We start from the raw sequence: 22,017 nt of genomic DNA on the forward strand, positions 1-22,017 counted from the left end.
AAACCAGTGGCTGGTGCAGTGATTAAACCAGTGGCTGGTGCAGTGATTAAACCAGTGGCTGGTGCAGTGGTTAAACCAGTGGTTAGTGCAGTGGTTAAACCAGTGGCTGGTGCAGTGATTAAACCAGTGGCTGCTGCAGTGATTAAACCAGTGGCTGGTGCAGTGATTAAACCAGTGGCTGCTGCAGTGATTAAACCAGTGGCTGGTGCAGTGATTAAACCTGTGGCTGGTGCAGTGATTAAACCAGTGGCTGGTGCAGTGGTTAAACCAGTGGTTAGTGCAGTGGTTAAACCAGTGGCTGGTGCAGTGATTAAACCAGTGGCTGCTGCAGTGATTAAACCAGTGGCTGGTGCAGTGATTAAACCAGTGGCTGCTGCAGTGATTAAACCAGTGGCTGGTGCAGTGATTAAACCAGTGGCTGGTGCAGTGATTAAACCAGTGGCTGGTGCAGTGGTTAAACCAGTGGTTAGTGCAGTGGTTAAACCAGTGGCTGGTGCAGTGATTAAACCAGTGGCTGCTGCAGTGATTAAACCAGTGGCTGGTGCAGTGATTAAACCAGTGGCTGCTGCAGTGATTAAACCAGTGGTTAGTGCAGTGATTAAACCAGTGGCTGGTGCAGTGATTAAACCAGTGGCTGCTGCAGTGAATTAAACCAGTGGTTAGTGCAGTGATTAAACCAGTGGCTGGTGCAGTGATTACACCTGTGGCTGCTGCAGTGATTAAACCAGTGGTTAGTGCATTAGTTATCGTCTTAATAAAAGGGTTTTAAATCTGAGGAGTGTTCCTTTCCTCATGTTGACTCAATACAGGCCCTCAAGCCTTTGATCTGGACCCTGGCACGTTTGCAAGATGGCTGCCTCCGTCGGGCTGCACTGGGCTCAGGGCCAGAGTGGGTGTGGAAATGCTCTCCCTCAGAATGGTTTGAGTGTGAGCTCAGACCCATTCCCAGCCAGCTGTGTGGACAGGTGGGAGCGGAACATCTTCGCCTGGCAACGGAGGCAGGGAAGTGGGAACTGCTGAAGTGGCCTTATCCAATTGCTGGTTGGATGTCAAGCAGCCGTGATCCGAATGGCATTCCCATGTTTACACGGCCCAGCTGCCCACTTGGTGCCTTCTGAGAAGTACCTGAAGCTCTTTTCCTCCTCCACCCCCCCCCACCTTCAACGATGGAATTGAACTTCCGTTCATAAAATATGGGATTGTGAGCTCATCTCAATGATGGTGGCAGGCAAACCACCATTAACTGTCGGATAAACTCATCTGGTTCACTAATGTCTCTTTAAGGGAAGAAAATCTGCCATCCTTACTGGGTCTGGCCTACACGTGACTCCAGACCCAGACCATAATGGTGGACTCTTAAAGAACCTCCCAAAATGACCGAGGAAGCCACTTGCTCGAGGGTAAATTAAGGAATGGACAGTGCCACCCACAACCCGTGAAAAAAAACATACAATCAGGGCCAATTTGGTCAAAGTCATAGGTTTTAATGAAGACGGTGAGGAGGTTTGGCGAGGGGATTTCATAGGGGTACAGTCGAGGACAAGTGGAGACACAGCTCCTGGTGGTGAAGCAGTGAAAGTAGGGGGACAATTAATAGGTTTGGACTGGAGCAACGCAGAGCGATCTCAAAGAGTAGTATTGCCAGAGGAGGTCACAGAGAAAGGAATGGATGTGGCCATGCTGGGGTGGAGTCTGGAGTGCGACAACAAGAATTTGCAAACTGAACATTGCCTGTTCCATCCTTCAGCACTTTGAAGACAGGCAATTGCGATAACCACTTGAATAACACAAACGCTCAGGATTAAATCACAAGCACTCACGCTGGAATGAAAATGAGAATGTAAACACACATCGGGAATCTGTGAGGTTTTTTTTTTATCTAGATTAGAATCAGTCCTGTGCAGTCAATGAATCACTTCCCTCAGCTCAACTCAGCTATTATTGTTAGAAAGCAATAACAAAGACACATTTATGTCTGGCATTGATTCATTAAAAGCAACTCCGATGTAAAGCTGCAGACACGCCAAATGATAACCTGGAACAGGATGCTGTTTTTAAACAGGTGCTTTAACTATAATTTGGTTAATTCGGAGGAGGGTCGCTAGATAGGTCCCTTTGAAGCCGAGGCAGAGGAATGAAAGCTCAAAAACTAAGCATTTAATCTAATTAACCCTTCACTAGCTGCAGTTAGAGTCACAGAGATATACAGCACAGAAACAGTTCCTTTGGTCCAACTTGTCCATGCTGACCAGATATCCTAAATCAATCTAGTCCCATTTGCCAGCACTTGGCCCATATCCCTCCAAACCCTTCCTATTCATACACCCATCCAAATGCCTTTTAAATGTTGCAATTGTACCAGCCTCCACCACTTCCTCTGGCAGCTCATTCCATACACGCACCACTCTCTGTGTGAAAAAGTTGCCCCTTCGGTCCCTTTTGAATCTTTCCCCACTCACCCTAAACCTATGCCCTCTCGTTCTGGACTCCCCGACCCCAGGGAAAAGACATTGTCTATTTATCCTATCCATGGAGGTTTTATGTTGCCAGGGTTGGAGGGTTTGAGCTATAGGGAGCGGCTGGATAGGCTGGGGCTGTTTCCCCTGGAGCATCGCAGGCTGAGGGGTAACCTCATGGAGGTTTTATAAACCTCTATGAGGTTACCCCTCAGCTTTCGATGCTCCAGGGAAAACAGCCCCAGCCTATTCAGCCACTCCCTATAGCTCAAACCCTCCAACCCTGGCAACATCCTTAACTTGCATAAATATGGATATATCCTTTATCTTTCATTATGTGAATGTAAGTGGGAAAGAAGGTGGGCAGGTTGTATTCCTGGACTGCCTTTCAATACCCAGGGCTATCCCAAAGAGTTTTACACCCAACGTACGGGCGGCTCAGTGGTTAGCACTGCTGCCTCACAGCACCAGGGTCCAGGGTTCAATTCCCACCTGTCTGTGTGGAGTTTGCACATTCTCCCGTGTCTGCTTGGGTTTCCTCCGGGTGCTCCGGTTTCCCCCCACAGTCCAAAGATGTGCAGGTCAGGATGGATTGGCCACGCTAAATTGCCCATAGTGTTAGTCAGGGGTAAATATAGGGTAGGGGAATGGGTTTGGGTGAGTTTCTCTTTGGAAGGGCGGTATGGACTTGTTGGGCTGAAGGGCCTGTTTCCACACTGTAGGGAATCTAATCTAATCTTTGAAGCGTACATGTCGTCCTGCTGTAACGCGTGTTTTATTAACGCAATTGGGGATATTGTTTCTAAAGTGTGGACCTTTAAAACATGTGTTGACTGTAATGCGATTACATCGCCAACACTTGAAGTGCTGTTTTTAAAGTGTGATTTTTCTATAACATGGGGTTGCACGAGAATGCGACCGTCGCATTGTGGAAGAGCTACCTGGAGTCACAGTTGCAAGGTATGAAATGCAAAGGCCAGTTTGCACACAGCTTGATCCCACACACTGCTGTAAGCTGACAACCGGGTCATGTTGGTTGAGGGATAAACCGAGATCTCCCCCCCCCGTCCTTCTTCAAAATACTGCCCTGGGACCTTTTGCCTCTTCGATGACACTCCCGTAAGGGGAATGTTTAGCGTTGTGCAAGGCGCTTTATAAATGCAGGTGGTTGTTGACGTCTATCCAATGAGACAGACAGGAGCTTCGGTTTGACATCCTCTCGGAAAGACAGTGAAATTCTGAAGAAAGGATTGCCAAAGCTGAAATGTGGAGAGTGAGGGTTGTGTGGTTCTGAACAGGTTTTGCACGATTGAACATGTCTGGTGTAGGCCAAGACAAAATAGCATTCTTTCCTTCGAGTTGCTTGACAATCCAGGTCAGCCCAGACTATACTGGACTGACTGTGGCTTTATCTGCTTCCCGATTTGACAAGTGAAATTAATAATACGACAGGTGAGGAGTGTGTATAGAACGGTTTTCTGCAAAAATGCATGATTAAATGAATAGTTTTATTGTCAGGTGTATTTCACAAAGGAAAACACAGCAAAATACTGTGAAAGGCTTTTCCACTGAGGCCACAATCCAGTGCCATTTTGAATAGTTTTGAGAATAAGAAGAAAATTGAAGAACCAACAAGAAAACAGGCCAACCTGGATTTGGTTTGGAAGTAGGCCATTTGGCCCATCAAGTCCACACCGACCCTCCGAAGAGCATCTCACCCAGATCCACACTATCCCTGCATTTCCCATGGAAATCCACCTAATGTACCCATCCATGGACTCGATGGGCAATTTACCATGGCCAATCCACCTAGCCTGCACACTTGTGGACTGTAGGAGGAAACTGGAGCAGTCAGAGGAAACCCACACAGACACAGGGAGAACTGACAAACTCTACACAGACAGTTGCCTGAGGTTGGAATTGAACCTGGGCCCCTGGCAATCAGTGCGCAGCTGTGCTAACCACTGAGCTACTGTACCACCCGATGGTGAGAAAGGAATAATTGACAATCTAACCTTTGTGAGGCCGTTTGGTTACTATAATATGATAGAATTCTTCGTCAAGGTGAAGACTGATGTAGTTGGTTTTGGAGACTAAGGTCCTGAATCTAAATAGAGAAAAATACAATGGTATGAGGCTGCAGTTGGCAATGACACATTGGTGAAAATTACTTAAAATGATGACAGTGGAAAAGCTTAACAATTGTCTGTTCCGCTCTGTGCAAAAGTGAAACAGGAAGCTGGCCAAACCATAGCGTACAAAGGATATTAGCCATAGTGTTAAATGCAAGGAAGGGGCATGGCAGTTATCCAGAAACAACCCCACAACAGACCTGATTGGGGGTGAGGGGTGGAGAGTTGTTTTTTCAGGCTTGGAGCCCTGTGACCAGTGGTGTTCCACAGGGATTGGTGCTGGGTCCACTGCTGTTTGTCATTTATTACTGAGATCATGGTTAATACGTTTGCAGATGACACCAATTTTTTCAGTTTGTCCACCCGATCCCACACTGACACCTCCACATCATGACCAAAATTGATGGTATAGTATACAGTGAGGAAGGTTATCAAAGACTGCAAGGGGATCTTGACCGATTAGGCCAATGGGCAGATGGTGTTTGATTTAGATAAATGCGAGGTGTTGCATTTTGGTAAAATGAACCAGGGAAGGACTTTTCACAGTTAATGGTAGGGTCCTGGGGAGCGTTGTCAGAGAGAGCTAGATACATAGGTCATTGAATGTTGTGACACAGGTAGGTAAGGAAGGCCTCCATTGTTCAGATCTTTGAGCTGGGACATTATCTTGCAGGGATTGTACAAGTTCTGATGAGGCCACTTAAAGTCATAGAGATGTACAGTACAGAAACAGACCCTTCGGTCCAACCTGTTCATGCCAACCAGATATCCCAACCCAATCTAGTCCCACCTGCCAGCACTTGGCCCGTATCCCTCCAAACCCTTCCTATTCATATACCCATCCAGATGCCTCTTAAATGTTGCAATTGTACCAGCCTCCACCACAGGCTGGGAAACCAGCCCCCCGAAAGTCCTTCCCTGGGCCTTCCCTGATGCTGCTGCAGCCTCACAGGCCAAGTGTCTGAGTCCATTCTACACCATGTGCTGGTGGCTTAGCAGTAAATCCTGAATTTTCATTTTGAACAGTTGTGGGGGAGGGGGTGCCTCCATTTTGATAATGCCTCCTCCATTTTGAAAATGCCACTTCCCTCGTTTACGTTCCCTAACGCCATGCTGGATCTTTCAGGCTGGAAGAGTTTTGAGGGTGTGCCCACAAGTCTTCATTTTACTGTCTCAGGAGCCCTGATAAGGAGAGACTGTCCCCAACATTGATTAAATTCTGTACAGTATGGAAACAGGCCCTTCGGCCCAACAAGTCCACACCAACCCTCTGAAAAGTAACCCTCCCAGACCCATTCCCTTACCCTATTCTTACCCTGACTGATGTATTTAACACTATGGGCAATTTAGCATGGCCAATTCATCTAACCTGCACGTCTTTGGACTGTGGGAGGAAAGCAGGGGAAACCCACACAGACCCTGGGGAGAATGTTCAAACTCCACGCAGACAGTCGCTCGAGGCTGGAATCGAATCTCGGTTCCTGGCGCTGTGAGGTAGCAGTGCTAACCACTGAGCCACATACCGCCCATTTGTTTCATTCCCTGGGAGCTTGGGGTGCCTTAGGATCACCCTTGCTTTCTCCACAGCTAAACCTTGACCAATCTTTGTCAACTTGCCAACCAATTACAGGTATCCCCCACTGCCCAAAGGTAAAGCATTCCCAAGAAACCTTTCACAAGCCGAAAATGGCGTAAAGTGAATATGCATGATTTATATGGGAAAAATTCCGCTGTTTTTCGTAAAAGCAAAAATCCTCTTTGGGTCCATGAACAGAGGTCCTAATGAAACAGTAAAACTAACACTCATTGGCAGACTCCCAAAGCCTAAAAGATGCAGCAGGGCATTAGGGAACGTCAATGAGGGAGGTGGCGTTTTCAAAATGTAGGTGGAAATTTCAAAATGGAGGCACCCCCTCCCCCACCTCCACAACCGCTCAAAATAAAAACTCGGGATTTGCCACTTTTGTAAAAGTGAAACAGCATAAAGCGAATGCTCAATAAGTAGTGGATACCTGTACCTCTTTTCTCTCCTGTAGTGTGAATTGTTGTGCAAACTGTAGTGGAAAATGAAACACTGAGGCAACATATTTTCAAGTGTATTCCAAAACAAGGGTTCGACTCCTATTGGCCTAAACATGATCTTTTGTGCAGATGTGGAGGAAGTATTAACAGAAATCCGCATGATAAAGCTATGTCCAATAAATATTATTTGACCCGGAGACCTTAATGGTCATTGGAGTTTGAAACCCTTTTGGGTTTCTCAACAACTTGACATTGGTATATTGGACTGAGGGGCAACATGTGAGGAAACTGTTTTTCAGTCAGCCAACTGGAACCCAGAAAAGAAAGGTGCCTCCTTTGGACAATTACTTGTGATTGGAGAGAGAGGATTGGAGAGGGAAAAGGATGGGGGAAGCAGGTTGTAGAGACGTGGGCAAGGGAGAGGCACTGGGCAGAGTGAGTCGCTATGAGTTGTGGACAGTGAGTGGCATCACATCGTGCAGCCTTGCCATTGTGAGTGACCGGCCATGTGCCATTCGGGCATGAGTACATACATGACTGTCCTTGCCCATGGGCAAAATTGGCGACGGAGTGTAATTTTGGCAAGGTGCTCAATGTACATTTTTAATTACCAATTAATCTTGGTGTAAATTCTGGTAAGCAATTACCTACTTGATAGGGTGAGAATTGCTGATATCCACCACTCAAAATCTGGTGAGTGGGGACTCATTCCTTGAGGTATTGGATTGTTCTTAGATATTTTAAGAAATCTAATTTTCCCCCCTCATTTTTCCTTTCTTACTGTCTCAATCCAATATTCTTTTTCCTGTCTGGATATTTCTTTCTGTAACACATTCGGCACCGATTGACCCAATTTCCTTTGATTCCTACTGAAACCTTAAGTCTTGTTAGTTTGGGAGAAAATCTCAAGGTGTACTCCACTGACTCATCCCTCCCGATCTCCACAAACGTTAGTCAGAGAAGAGTGTTCAGCTCATGTCAGCTACCATTTCAATTTCCATAATCTTTGTGTGCTTATCCTTCCAATTAACTGTGAGCAAACGTTTTATTAATAGATGTTTGTGGGTCACTGAACAATATGGATTTGTACTTCTGTTGTCATGTGGAAGAGTTTAGTTCCATTGACGTGGCCTTTTCCAAATTCTGGATTTGTTCTGGTTGGTGTCATGCTTGTTGATCTCAGTCCAGCAACGCCTCGAATTTAAAATTCTCAGATTTGTGTTTGTGTCCCTTCATGACCTCACCTCTCTTTATCTCTGGACGATCCATCGGTCTTACAAGCCTCAGGAATATCCATGTCCCTCCATTTTGGAGACCCTTGCACACCCTCCCCTCTCAGTCTCCTTCTGTTGACGTCATGCCTTCAGTTGTCTAGGCTGTACGTCCTGAAATTCCCACCCTAATGCCTTCATCGTCTTTTCCCCCTTCCTTCTAAGGCTCTCATTAAAAGCTGGCCCTTGTGGTCTTAGCTGAGTTCAAGATCCACTCCAGGGTGTGCATAAAACAAACATGGCTGACGCACAGATGGAGTACTGGTGGACCATTGCAAATAACCTCTTGATGTTTGAATTAGGAACAGGATTAGGCCCGTCAAGATCACTGTGCCATTCAATAAGACCGTGGCTGGTCTGATTGATCCACATTCCTTCCTACCCAGAACAACGGAAGACCACCCCACCCCAGCCTTGCCGTTCAGGAATCTACCCACCACTGCCTTAAAAATAATAAGGGACTCAGCTTTTTCCTTATTTTGGAACTAGAGGGTTACAAGGACAGATGTCCTTCTGTGAGAAAAAGATTTTCCTCATCGCCAACTTAGATGGGCTTACCTTCACTTTGAAACATGGATCCCTAGTTCTGGACCTTTCCCACAAGAGAAACATCTTTTCACCACGTCAAGTTCCCTCTTGCATGTTTCAATCAAGTCCCTTCTTACCCGTCTAAACTCCAACGGATACAAGTCTAACCCATTGAGCCTTTCCTCATAAGATAACCTGCCCATTCTAGGTGTTAGTCATTTTAAATCTTTTCTGAACCATTGGCAATGAATTTATATCCTTCATTTAAATAATGAGAACAGTATTGTACAGAATGCTCCAGAGTGGTCTCACCAGTGCCCTATACAACTGAAGGCTAATCTCTCTATCTTAGTATTCAGTTCCCCTCATTTCCTAATTACTTGCTGTACTTGTCTTTTGTGAACCGTGCATCAGAATCCCTCCGCATCTTAGAGCTCTGCAATCTCTCATCATTAATACTCGGCTAATTTTTTTATTCTTTATTTGAAAATGAATTATTTCTCATTTTCTTACATTATGCTTCCTTAAAATATCTGCCATTGAATCTATATCCCTTAAGCTAACTTGACAGTCCACTTTAGCTAATTCAGCTTTCGTTCCTGTGTAATTGCCATGACTTAAGTTTACAATACTAGTCTTAAAGCCACTCTTCCCTCCTTCAAACTGAATAAAATTTCAATCATAGCATGATCACTGCAACCTCGGGGCACCTTTGCTATGAACCCATTAGCTAATCCTATCACATTCTCAGGTCCAGAATAGCTTGCTGTCCTTTTGGATGCAGACCATATTGTTCCAACAAACTATCCCGAGAACCTTTTAATGAACTCCTCATCTTGGCTACCTCTGCTTATCTGATTTCTCAAGTCCATATGTCGACCAAACACTTGGCTAATTATTATCTTATTTGTGTAACAATCTTCTGCTTCTCTCTCTTCATTATATATCCTACTATGTAGTTACAGTTAAGGGATGCCAACCCATAAATTATTTCTTGTATTTGACGATTCTCATCTCTCTCCAGACTGTTTCTCCATTGTGATTTCCTGAACGTAGCTCATCTCTTGTGCTAATACAGTCATTAATTAACAGATCCACCCAGCGTCTTTTTCCTAGCTTCCTGTCTTCCTCAAAGCTTTGTATCCTTCAATATTCAGGCGCCAATCCATGTCCTCCATAAGAGATTCAACGAGGCTCTGCCTTCTAGCCTGGGCTTCTAGGTCCCATAGGATTATTTTGGAGGAGAAGACCTCTGTGGAGTCCTGGCCAATGTCTATCCTCCAAACAACATTAGAAAATTAAGAACAGTTATCTGGTTATTACCACTTTGCCAATGGTGGGAGTTTGTTGAGTGTAATATGGCTGCCTATTGCATTGCACACCAGTGACCACACTTCAACTATACTTCATTGGCTATAAAGTGCTCTGACGTATCTAGTGGTCTCAGTAAGCTCTGTGTAAATGCAAGACATCTGTTCTTTTTTGATGAAGCTTTTGGTCCCCTGTCTCCTAGTCTGACTCGGTGTCAGATTTTTAGAGTGCTAGCAATCCCATGAAAGTTATTGAAACGTCTGATTCTGTTCAAGGTTCTGCCTGAGTGGAAGTTGTGTGACCAGCTCAAACACTAGCTCAAACTTGTTGACATATGAACAATGAGTTAACATTTCCATGTGATTAATTTATCTCTACATGTGGTTCCTATTTTCCACCCATTATTTCATTTCCAGAGGGTGCAGAATAAGCCCAGTGCCAGTTGTCTTATGATCAGCTTTGAAGTTTGGTCAAGTATTTTGAAGTGTTTCATAACATCATAAGCAACAGGAGCAGCAGATGTTGGCCATTTGGCCCATCACTTGCACTGCGGTTCAGCAAAGCCTGCGGCCTTAACTCCACTTTTCTGCCTAATTACATTTATTCAGGTGATCTGAGCTTCACTCAGTGGGCCAGCATTTATTGATCATTCTAGAGGGCAGTTAAGAATCAACCACATACCCATGGGTCTGGAGTCACATGTAGGCCAGACCAAATAACGATGGCAGATTTCCTTCTCTAGGAAGCTTAATATTCTGAGGACAAAGTTTGGGAGAAGATTTGTAGCTCGGGTGCTTGTTGTTGTGGTTCTGTTCGCCGAGCTGGGAATTTGTGTTGCAAACGTTTTGTCCCCTGTCTAGGTGACATCCTCAGTGCTTGGGAGCCTCCTGTGAAACGCTTCTGTGATGTTTCCTCCGGCCTTTATAGTGGCCTGTCTCTGCTGCTTCCGGTTGTCAGTTCGAGCTGTCCGCTGTAGTGGCCGGTATATTGGGTCCAGGTCGATGTGTTTGTTGATAGTCTGTGGATGAGTGCCATTGGGTCGACCTGGACCCAATATACTGGCCACTACAGCAGACAGCTGGAACTGACAACCGGAAGCGGCAGAGACAGGCCACTATAAATGCTGGAGGAAACAGCACAGAAGCGCTTCACAGGAGGCTCCCAAGCACTGAGGATGTCACCTAGACAGGGGACGAAACGTTTGCAAGACAAATTCCCAGCTCGGCGAACAGAACCACAACAATATTCTGAGCACATTTGTGAATCAGGTGGAATTTTACAAAAATCAGTATTGGTTACATGAGGCAAGATTATTATTCATATTGAGTTCAAATTTCAACCTCTGTTGCGGTGGGATTCAAAACCACATCCCCAGAGCACTCATCTGGAGTTCTTGATTACTAGTCCAGTGACATTTCCAGTATACCACCACCTCCCCATATCTCTCTCTTTACGCCCCATGACTGCTTTGTCAAAAATCTACCTGTGTTTATAATGCAGTGACCCAGTTTCCTCTGGTCACTGGGGTAAAGATCTCTGCCCTTAAATGGGAGAGCTTTTATATTTCATCTGTGCCTCCTATAGTTCTAGAAGAAATAGCCTCTCAGCATCTACTCGGTCACGCCCCCTCAGAATCTCAGTTATTTCCATAAGATGACCTCCTGTTTTTCTGAACTGCTATACCTTTTCCTCATAAGACAACCTCTTCCACGCAGGGTATCAACCTTATGAGTCTTCTCTGATCTGCTTCCAGTACAAGCCCATGTTTCCATAGCTACACACAGTAGTCCAGGTATAATCTCACCGACGCACTGCACATTGGTAGCGAGTCTTCCATTCTTTTAGATTCCAGCCCCTTCTTAATCAAGGCCAATGTTCCATTGGCCTTCTACTTATTGTAGCTGCGTGCAGACCTTTTGTGATTCAGGTACAGGGACATCCAGATCCCTTTGTGCTGTCGTGTTACACTAAAGTCAACAAAACAAAGAGGGGTGGATTAAAAGTCTGCATGCTTTGGTTGTGGTGCACGAAAATCACAAAACGACTTTTGCGGTTAAAGTCGGTGCCTTTGAGCTGGCAAACCATCCTGAGGCCTTTCATGGGAACACGGTGCAAAACAGTTTGGACACCCAGTGATGAAGGGAAAGGCAGTGGGTGTGGCTCCTGAAGCCAGCAGTGGAGGAATGCAGAGCTCTCAGCCAGCAGTATGGAGGCCTGACAAGACACAGGCCATTTGGCCCATCAAGTCTGCACTGACTCTCTGAAGGGCACCCCACCTGGATTCACCTCATAAACCCTATCTCTGCATTTCCCATGGCTGGCCTACCCAGGCTGCACATCCCTCGACACTATGGGTTTGGCATGGCCAATCCACCTAACCTGCACATATAGAATCCCCATGGTGTGGGGACAGGCCATTTGGCCCAATACGTCCACACTAACCCTCTGAACAGCATCCCACCCAGACCCATCCCTGTAACCCTGCATTCCCCATGGCTAATGCACCCAAATCACATGTCCCTGAACACTATGGGTAATTTAGCATGGCCAATTCACCTTAACCTGCACATCTTTGGACTGTGGGAGGAAACCCACGCAGACATGGGGGGAATGAGCTAACTCCACACAGACAGTCGCCCAAGGCTGGAATCGAACCCGGGCCCCTGGCACAGTGAGGCAGCAGGGCTAACCACTGAGCCACTGTGCCACTCCTTCCTCTATTGCAACGTGAGTTTGAATCTAGGCTTAGGATTTGGGAGGTCTTAATGGATATTTCAGTCACAAACCTCTGGCATTCCACAAACTGAGCAAGTTATACTTAATTGAGTAAACCTAATAATGAAACATTTCTCGCAAGTTACGTCCACAAGGCATATTCCAGGACTGGGTGAAAGGAAACACAGGCTTGGTCTGTCAGTGCAGAAATATTTTTGTCAACTATTGTAAATGTAGCTGGGATTCACGTGTGCATTTTATCTTAATTATTGTTCTCGCACCAGACATTTTGATACCAGACATTCTTGTCTTCAAAATGAGCAGTAAATCTGTTGTGTAAACAGAGGGAGACCTCCCCTCCCTGCTCTGTCTTGTATTAGTCTGGGTGACATGCAGCCATTCCTGCCAGCTTGCGTTGCCGACTCTCTGGGCCATCCCTGGAACCTGACAGAATTGAAAACAGCAACAAGCAAATCCTGAGGCAAAAATCATAGGAGGCATTATGAAGCAGAGGGATTTGTACAGGTTGTTCTGCTATAACACGCATTTTGTCAACGCGCGTTCGCTGTAACGTGATTGATGAATTGGGGACGTTGTTTCTGAATCACAAACTTTTAAAAAGTGTGTTGGCTATAATGCAACACCTTAAGCGCTGTTAAGCGTGATTTTTCTATAACGCGATGGTTGCGTATTCGAAAAGAATGAGCGTGATCATTTTGTCTCTTCGCTATCAAGGCAATCTCTCCATTTGCAGAATGAAGACCCTGTTTGCTTTTCGATTGGGTTTTTTGGAGGCAGCGGACTATAGGACTCGGTCGTGTTGGATGACCGAAGATTGGGGGGAGAGGGTGCTGCTGGGTTGTGAGAGGCAGGAAGTCATGTGATGAAATCTCCAGGGAAATGTTGATATGACAACGCAGCGAGAACAGTTAACTGTCAACCTTCACTTGCGGATCTGTGGGTAGGTTCTGATTGGTCAGTGTGTTCCCATAGAGATGGAGCAGGGTTTGACTGTCTCCATAACTGTTTATTTTGGAAAAGGTGCACTTTAGGAGAGAGTTGGAGTGCCACGCTCAGAGAGGGAGGGTGCCGTGCTCAAAGAGGGAGGGTGCCGCGCTCAGAGAGGGAGGGTGCCGCGCTCAGAGAGGGAGGGTGCCGTGCTCAGAGAGGGAGGGTGCCACGCTCAGAGAGCAAGGGCCACATTTAGAGAGAGAGGCACTATTTCCTTTCTTGCTCACTCTGAGCGAAAGATCTAAGCTCCTTCTGGGCTCCAGGTGCCTCCAGCGACCTCCGGCTTTGAGGTCACACTCGGCCTCCGGCCACTGATTGGCCAATCCAGACAAAAGTGACGTCAGGTGACCCCCGACCCTGAGACAGTGCAGGGTCACACCCTGAGGACTTGAGTGTGGATTGCCTACCCAATGACATCCCATTACACCATCACCTCCTCCTGACCAGGGACACACAATATCCTTTAGGGCCGAAGTGAGGACCGCAGATGCTGGAGATCAGAGTTGAGAGCGTGGCACTGGATAAAGCACAGCTGGTCAGGCAGCATCAGAGGAGCAGGAGAATTGCCTGAAATGTCAATCAGGAATGAGGCTTGGGGGCTGAGAGATAAATGGGAGGCGGGGGTGGGTGGGGCTGGGGGGGGGAGGGTAGCTGGGAGTGCGATAGGTTGGTGGAGGTGGGGGGGGTAATAGTGGTAGGTCGGAGAGGAGGGTGGACTGGAAAGGTGGGAAGGAAGATGGACAGGTAGGACAGGTCATGAGGGAATCCTGCCCCTCGTCTCTCTGCTGTTTGATAGGCGGTTGATGGTTGGTCAGGGAGAAGCCTTCTTTGAAATCCTGAAGGGTCTCGGCGAGTTAGAACAAAGAACAAAGAAAGTTTACAGCTCAGGAACTGTAAACCCGCTCCAAATCTACTGTCCAAACCAGTCGCCCAATTCCTAAGTATCTGTATCCCTCTGCTCTATACATACTCATGTATCTGTCCAGAGGCATATTAAACGAATCTACCGTGCCTGCCTCTACCACCTCTGCTGGCAACGTGTTCCAGGTGCCCACCACCCTTTGTGTAAAGTACTTCCGCGTGTATCCCCCTTAAACTTTCCACCTCTCACCTTGAAAGTGTGACCTCTTGTTATTGAATCCCTCACCCTGGGGAAAAGCTTATCTCTATCCACCCTGTCTATACCCTTCATGGTTTTGTAGAGCTCAATCAGGTCCCCCCCTCAATCTCCTTTTTTCTAGTGAAAACAATCCTGACCTACCCAACCTCTCTCCATAGCTCGCACCTTCCATACCAGGCAACATCCTCGTAAACCTTCTCTGCAACCCTCTCCAAAGCGTCCACATCCTTTTGGTAATCCCAGAACTGTATGCAGTTCTGTGGAATCTTCCCAGGACGGAGTCGCAGGACACTGAGCTGACAGTGCCTCGATTTGAAATGCGTTCCAATGGGAGGGAAAGAAAGGGAAGGAACTGGCTCAGTGCTTGGCACAGATTTAGACTGGCAAACCTCCAGCATTCCCAAAATATTCAAGGAATAGCCTGGGAATGAAAGAGTTCCAGTCTACCGAGGGATTCAAATTGCACTGCAGCAAACTGGACTTTAGATAAACTTCCCCGAGTCGTTTCCTCCAGGGTGTAATTCACATACAACACACATTATCTGTCCTTGCTTAACCTCACTGAAAATAAAAGCTACCCACACACACCCACCTCGCTCGCTGAACTCTCACTGAGGGACATAAATCGGTAAATGGGATCGACAAAGTAGATATCGAGAGGACGTTTCCCCTTGTGGGCCAATCGAGACTGAGATGTCATGGATTTTAGGATAAGGGGAAGCAGATTTCAAACAAAAGTGAGGAAGAATGAGTTCTCTCAAAGGGTTGTTGTCAGTCTGTGGAGTTGACTCCCCCAGAGTGCGGTGGCTGCTGGGACATTGAGTCAATTGAAGGAGGAGATAGATTGTTACCGAGTCAAGGGTTGAAGGGTGACAGGGAGCGGGGAGAGAAGTGGAGTTGAGGCCGAGATGAAATCAGTCTTCATTGTATCAAATGGCAGAGCAGGCTGGAGGGACGGAATTACCTACTCTTGCTGCTAATTCTTACATTTTTGTGAAACTGTGGGGAGGGGAGAGCCCGGGAATATATCCCGGGCTCCGAGAACTTGGCATTTGCTGGTCTCGGATAAGCTCTGACATTGGCCAGACGGATCAGTCACTGATCCCGCACTTCAGAAATGCTGCTTTGGCTGGAAAACAGTAGGGTATGCCCTGAAGTGGTGAAGGCGCCATCAAAATGCAGCAAGTGAATCTCCACAAGCGCTTTAATGATCTGTCTCCGTTTGCTTCTCAGTTGACGTTCCACCTTCCTGCAAGGGGTTGCTTTGCTGAATAAAATCGTATTTTGTATTGATAGTGGTGGCTTCCTGATGTAAGCCCACAGTGGCTGGCTGTCCCTATTGCTCATGGGGACATCTCTTGTCCTGCAGTAAGGTGGAGGTTATTTCTGGAGAGCAGGGACACTGTGTTCTGGAACAGGGGCTCCTTGTCTATTAGGGGACTCACAGCCTGATGCTGCCAGATTCAGAGTGGCCTGTGATGAGGTTTATCCAGGCTATTGTACCAGATCACACCTCCACAGGAACCCAGTGTATGCCCCCCCCCCCCGTACCCTCTCTCCCTGCCCCCTCTCTCTCCCCGCCCCCCTCCCTGCCCTCTCTCTCTCTCCCTCCATGCCCCCCTCTCTCTCCCTGCCCCTCCTCTCCCTGAACCCCCTCTCTCCCCACCCCCCTCCCAACCCCTCTCCCTCTCTGCATGCCCCCCCTCTCTCTCCCCACCCCTCCTTCCTGCCCCCTCTCTCCATGGCCCCCTGCCCCTCTCTCTCCCTGCCCCCTCCCTCTCCCCGCCCTCTCCCTGCCCCCCTCTCTCTCTCCATGCCCCTCTCTCTCCCCGCCCCCCTCCCTGCCCCTCTCTCTCTCTCTCTCTCCATGCCCCCCTCTCTCTCCCCGCCCCCCTCCCTGCCCCTCCTCTCCCTGAACCCCCTCTCTCCCCACCCCCCTCCCAACCCCTCTCCCTCTCTACATGCCCCCCTCTCTCCCCCCACCCCTCCTTCCTGCCCCCTCTCTCCATGGCCCCCTGCCCCCTCCCTCTCCCCGCCCCCTCCCTGCCCCCCTCTCTCTCCCCACCACCCCCTGCCCCTCTCTCTCTCTCTGCCCCCGTCTCTCTCCCCGCCCCCTCTCCCTGCCCCTCTCTCTCCCCACTCCTTCTCCCTCTCCCTGTCCCCTCCCTGCCCCTCTCCCTCCCTGTCCCCCACTCTCTCCCCGCCTCCCCCGCCCCTCTCTGTCTCCCAGCCCCCCTCTCTCTCCCCACACCCCTCCCTGCCCCTCTCTGTCTCCCAGCCCCCCTCTCTCTCCCCACACCCCTCCCTGCCCCTCTCTCTCCCTGCCCCCCTCTCTCTCACTGGCCACCTCTCTCTCCCTGCCCCCCTCTCACTCCCCGCCTCCCCTCCCTGCCCCCCTCCCTGCCCTCCTTTCTCTCCCCACCCCTCTCCCTGCCCCCCTCTGTCCATGCCATCTCTCCCCAACCCCTCTCTCTCCCCAACCCCTTCCCTGCCCCTCTCTCTCCCCGCCCCCCTCTCTGCCCCTCTCACTCCCCGCCCCCTCCCTGCTCCCCTCTCTCTCCCTGACCCCTCTCTCTCCCAGCCCCCCCCTCTATCACTCCCACATCTCTCTCCCTGCCCCCTCACTTCCTGCCCTCCTCTCTCCCCGCCCCCACTCTGTCTCCCTGCCCCCTCTCTTTCCCTGCCCCTCTCCTTGCCCCCCCTCTCCCCGCCGCCTCTCTCACCCTGCCTCCCCCGTCTCTTCCTGCCTTCCCTCTCTCCCTCCCCTCTCTCTCCCTGCCTCCTCTCTCTTCCTGCCTCCTCTCTCTACCTGCCCCCCAACCTCCCCTCCCTGCCCCACTCACTCCCTGCTCCTTCTGTCTCCCTGCCCCCTCCGTCTCCCTGCCTCCCCTCTCTCCCTGCCCCCCTCTCTCCCCTTGCCCCCTCCCTCTCACTGCCCCCCCTCTCCCTGCACCCCTCACTCCCTGCACCCCTCACTCCCTGCCCCCCTCTCTCCCTGCCACCCCTCTCTCCCTGCCCCCCTCTCTCCCTGCCCCCCTCTCTCCCTGCCCCACTCTCTCTCCCTGCCCCCTCTCTCTCCCCGCCCCTCTCCCTGCCCCCCACTCTCCACGCCCCCTCTCCCTCCCTGCCCCCCTCCCTGCCCTTCTCCCTACCCCCCTCCCTCCCAGCCCCCCACTCTCCACACCCCCTCTCTCTCCCTGCCCCCCCTTTCTCTCCTGCCCCCTCTCTCTCCCCACTCCCTCTCCCTGCCCCCTCTCTCTCCCTGCCCATCTCTCTCCCCACCCCCCCGCTCCCCTCTCCCTCCCTGTCCCCCTCCCTGCCCCTCTCTGTCTTCCAGCCCCCCTCTCCCTCTCCTCAACCCCTCCCTGCCCCTCTCTCTCTCTGCCCCTCTCTCTCTCCCCACACCCCTCCCTGCCCCTCTCTCTCCCTGCCCCCCTCTCACTGCCCGTCTCCCCTCCCTGCCCCTCTCTCTCCCTGCCCCCCTTTCTCTCCCCACCCCCCTCCCTGCCCCCCCTCTCTCCATGCCATCTCTCCCCAACCCCTCTCTCTCCCGCCCCCCTCCCTGCCCCTCTCACTCCCCGCCCCCTCCCTGCTCCCTGCCCCCTCCCTGCTCCCTGCCCCCTCCCTGCTCCCCTCTCTCTCCCAGCCCCCCCTCTATCACTCCCACATCTCTCTTCCTGCCCCCTCTCTCCCTGCCTCCCCTCTCTCCCTGCCCCCTCTCTCTCCCTGCTGCCTCTCTCACCCTGCCTCCCCCCTCTCTCCCTGCCTCCTCTCTCTTCCTGCCCCCTCTCCCTGCCCCACTCACTCCCTGCTCCCTCTGTCTCCCTGCCCCCCCCCCCCCTTCCGCCAGCTGCAGAATTTGACCCCGGTTCCCCAGGTCATTAACTCAGGCCCTGGATTAACAGTCTGGTGATGATATCACTCGGGGCCACCAGCTCGCCCTGGCTTATTACCTGCGCTCGGGTTACAGTCTCTGAGGGATAAATACCGTCCGGGATACTGGGGTGGAGTCCCACGCTCTCCATCAGGGTAGTACGGTGCGGTGTTCCACAAGTGGGAAACGCAGGTTCACTTTCCAGTCTTATCAGAATGTCGGCGCCTCTGACTGTGCGGCACTCCCTCGGCGTCGCACTGAAATACCAACCGGGTATTCCGGATGGAGCAGGCTGTTACTCGGAGATGGAGAGTGCCCAGGGGTAGAGCCAGCAATGGCAGGCTCACCCTGCTGTGAGGGAGCATTCAGGGAATATCTAACCTTCCCACGTGGCCGAGGACTGCGTTCGGTTATTACTACCTCGCACTCGGGTGCCCTGAGTTGATTCCGTGGGGAGAGAATCTGAGTTGTGTGGTTGGAGGAGCATGTGAAGGAGTCGGGAGTTATTTTACCCCTTACCTGTCACAGGAGCCCTCTGGGCTGGGCTGAGGCAGTGCTTTCTGGGAGCAGAATGGGGGCCCTGGCGCACTTGAAAATCTCGGAGAGAGCCTCAACCAACCACGAGATTCAAGGTGACTTTGTCAATGGAAAGATCAAACAAATGTAAACCGGTCGAGATGAAAAGTGAGAGCAAATGGGTGTTGACATGAAACTGTTTCTTTCTAAGTGCTTCCTAAATTCTTTGAGCTGTTTGGTGAAACGAATCACTGTCAGCCATCTTTCCCCTGCTTGTAAAACTGTGTTGAGGCATGTCGGATGTGCTTCTCGTTTGCTTTCTGACAGGGTCTAAGGGTGGGGGGTGTGTGTGATCATCAGTGCTTGTAGTCTCAGAGTCAGCTCATTAAACCGTTCCTGTAATTCTCCCATTTCCTGTAGCCGGGGAGCCGAGCAATCAGTGTTTACAAATCACTATGTTTGGGCAGGGAGTGAGCAAAAGGCAATTATACAAGCAGATACTGCACCTTCAATTTGCACAACATGTTTTGTCTTTTACTCTCTGCGACTGCAGCCTTTTTGAAAGAACACTAGAGAGTAAATTGCAATTAACGTTGAGTTCTGAAGAAGGGTCACGGGACCCGAAATGTTAACTCTGCTTTCTCTCTACTGATGATGCCAGACCTTCTGAGTTTCTCCAGCAATTTTGGTTCTTATTTGAGAAATTAGATGTCACTATGTTAGAACGATTTGATTTTCTTCTCTTTCTCTCTCTCTCTCTCTCTCTCTCTCTCTCTCTCATCACTTTGGTCTTTCATAGCTTTTCCCTTTCCCTTCCCTCCCCCTTATGTTCCTCTCTCCTCTTCATTTCTGGCCGTACCCTCAGTTTCTCCTCTTTCTCCCACACCTCTCGTTCTCCATCCCTCTCTCCCTCCTCCTTCTCCCACACCTCTCATTCTCCTCTTTCTCCATCCCTCTCTCCCTCCTCCTCCTTCCACACCTGTCACTCACACTCTATCCCTTTCTCCCCCACCTCTCACTCTGTGATCTCCTCCCTGGCCAATCTCCTCTCTTTTTCTGCATCCTCCTTATCTCTCCCCCTCATTCCCTTCACTATCCCTCTCTCCACTCCCTTTTTCCATCCTCTCCATTCTCCACTCTTTCCGGTCCCCATCTCTTTCTCTCTCTCTCTCACACTCCCTCTTCTCTCTGCACACAATCAGAGAATTGTTATACCATGGAAGGAGACCATTCAGCCCATTGTATTGTGCCAGTCTCTGCAAGCGTAGTGCAGCTAGTTCCTCTTTATCTCTTTTTCTCTCTCTGTACCCCCTGGTTTTGAAATAGATGTTCTGATACTTCCTGGGATACCGTCCCCCCAAATGTGGCTTTTCTTTCACTCATCGTTCAAGTGATCCAGCCTTCAAAAGACCTCTGCATCAAAGGTTAGGTGATGATTTGGTGAAATGGAGGGAATGAAGGGAGGAATAGACGGGGAAAATAAAACGCCTAATTAATGAGGTGCTACCTCAGAAAAAACCCCTGTTGATGGCAGTCGGGAAGCGAAGGAACTTCATGTCCGTCAAACCTTTTGCACCCTCAGCCCCGCCTGTGGTGTCGTACAGCCGAGAGGAGTTTACTTCAGAATGCAGCCACTGTGGTGGTGTGGGAGATTGTGGAAGCCATTTTATGCACAGCAAGATTCCCCCCTCACACGCACACAGACACACACACACACACACACACACACACACACACACACACACACACAGTGATCATATTTCTCATTCATTGTTGGTCGAGGAGTGAATACCTGCCTGGGGGACTGGGTAGAGTTTCTCTGCTCTTTTCCTGAAAGCGCGGCAATGGGGTTATTTACGTTCACCTGGGAAGGGGAACTGGGAACTCTGCTTTCTTGCCCTGTTCCCATTTAAAAAGAAACAGCCCCTTGGACAATGCAGCACACCCTCAGTCCTGCACTGGAAGGGCCCTGCTACATCTCCAGGTTGGGACCTAAGCGTGCGCACACAAACTGTAACTCTGAGGTGACTGTGTGAGCTGTTAGGAGTAGGAATACTTGTAGCTATTAGGTATCACAGAATGGGCAATACAGACTCTATCTGGTCCAGAGGAGGATGTACCACAACACCCTCACAGGGTCCAAGCGTAATGGATTGAAAAATTATAATCTTGTGGAAGACAGTAGTTTCTTTTGCATTTTGTATCCACATTGGATGCTTCTCCATCAGCCCAGCCCCTGTTTTTCACCTTCTCGCCAAGAACCCAAGCCATGGCCTGATGTTATTTGGAACATTTTCGGTAATTTGCCTTGTTTGAAGAGGTCTGTCTCGAATCCTACAGAAGCACAAGAGCTTTCCCCCCTGTCTCAGGCCAAATACCTACCTCGCAGATCGTCTCGGCTTGAAACAAAAAGCAGAATCTGGCCATATGTTGGTCATGGGAGCTTGCTGTGCACACTTTGGCTGCTGTGATTTCTGCACCGCTGCAGGGCCTTCGCTGGAGGTCAAGTGCTTTGGGGGGGGGGGGCCTTGAGATTGTTAGGCAAATACAAGCCAGCCTCCAGTGGAAGGTAGCCAGCAGTAAGCTGGTTGTTATATGTGTGGGGAGATCCGACAAACTCTCAGACAGCAACACCTCGAAGCAGGCACCCGAGGGCCACATGGGAGGTCGCTACCAGTTGGCCGGAGTTAACCGAGCTGGTATCCCAGTGCAGAGAGCTCCGTGTGTGTGTTATCACCTTCAAACAGGGCGTATGTTTGCTGGAGGGGGAGGAGGTAGAGCTCTGACACTGGGAGCTGCTGCTGTTTGATACGAGAGAGCAAGTACAGGCAGCACATGGTTAAGGATGTGAGGAGAGGGGCTTGGCTTTTGAAGTAGGAAGTGTGAAGGTTAATTCAAAGGGATGAGGGGATGGTCATTATGGTATCTGTGTGTGTATCTGTGTTTGTGTGTGTGTCTCCATGTGCATCTCTGACTGTGTGTGTGTGTGTGTGTGTGTGTGTGTGTATATCTGTGCATGTGTCTGTCTGTGTGCATCTCTGACTGTGTGTGAGTCTCTGTG

At 49.7% G+C, this 22,017-nt stretch overlaps 1 protein-coding gene across 1 annotated transcript in view; it reads left to right on the forward strand.

Moving 5' to 3' along the window:
- col18a1a (collagen type XVIII alpha 1 chain a) overlaps positions 1-22,017 on the forward strand; it is a 303,852-nt gene that overhangs the window by 128,340 nt on the left and 153,495 nt on the right. The window lies entirely within an intron of this gene.

This window comes from Chiloscyllium punctatum, chromosome 10, assembly GCF_047496795.1.
Source record: "Chiloscyllium punctatum isolate Juve2018m chromosome 10, sChiPun1.3, whole genome shotgun sequence".
In the NCBI taxonomy this organism is placed as follows: domain Eukaryota; kingdom Metazoa; phylum Chordata; class Chondrichthyes; order Orectolobiformes; family Hemiscylliidae; genus Chiloscyllium; species Chiloscyllium punctatum.